Raw genomic sequence first — 966 nt, 5'->3', positions numbered from 1 at the left:
CTGCGGCATGTGGGAGCAGGGTATTTCTCAGGAAGTACCGATCCGAGTGTAGCGGATGAGTGGAGAGAGCGGATGGAGGATATTTTCCTTTCGCTTAGGTGTCCCGACCGGTACAGGGTGGATCTGGCAGTGTTTTACTTGTCAGGAGATGCTCGTGTGTGGTGGAGGTCGGTGACAGCACGGAGGGTGCAGAGGGGTATGTCTTGGGGAGATTTTGTGGGGGAGTTTAACTCCAAGTATTTTCCTCAGGAGGCTCTTGATCGTATGGAGGCACGGTTCTTGGGTCTGACTCAGGGGAACCGTACAGTGCGGGAGCTGGATGCAGAGTTCAGTCGGCTTGTAGGGTATGCAGGCAGGGCATGGGAGCCAGAGGCGGCTCAGGTGCGGAGGTTTTTGTTGGCTCTGCGGGATGATTTGAGGACTCGGTGTAGAGTGAGGAGTTATGCTATGAGAGCGGAGTTGGTTGAGGTTGCAGCTGGGATAGAGGATGATTTGGGGTCACAGGTGGTTGTGGTCGGTTCTTCAGTGCAGCCACAGCAGTCTCAGCAGTCTCAGCCGTCTTCTGTTCCTAGCAAGGGCGGCAAGCCTGCGCAAGGGCAGAAGCGGAAGTTTGATGCTATGCAGAGGTCGAGGCACGGGGGTGCGAGATGCTTTGGGTGTGGTAGTAGGGACCACAAGGTGACTAGCTGTCCACAGAGAGGTGAGCAGCGGGCAGTGACAGAGCAGCGGGCGGTGACGGAGCCGCGGACCGATACTCGAGTGTGTTACTACTGCAGAGAGACGGGGCATATCAAGCCTCGTTGTCCCAAGTTGCAGCAGAGGGCAGTAGCAGTGTTGCAGGCTGGAGCTCAGCCAGGGGTGCAGCAGGGTGTGCAGCACGGTGTGCAGCCGGTGGGTTGGATTGAGCCGACGACTCAGGTGTACTCGACCCAGGAGCCCGGTGGCACTAGTGCAGGAGCGATCACA

Source organism: Camelina sativa, chromosome 12 (assembly GCF_000633955.1).
Source record: "Camelina sativa cultivar DH55 chromosome 12, Cs, whole genome shotgun sequence".
Lineage (NCBI taxonomy): Eukaryota > Viridiplantae > Streptophyta > Magnoliopsida > Brassicales > Brassicaceae > Camelina > Camelina sativa.
Note: the sequence above shows the minus strand (reverse complement) of the source record.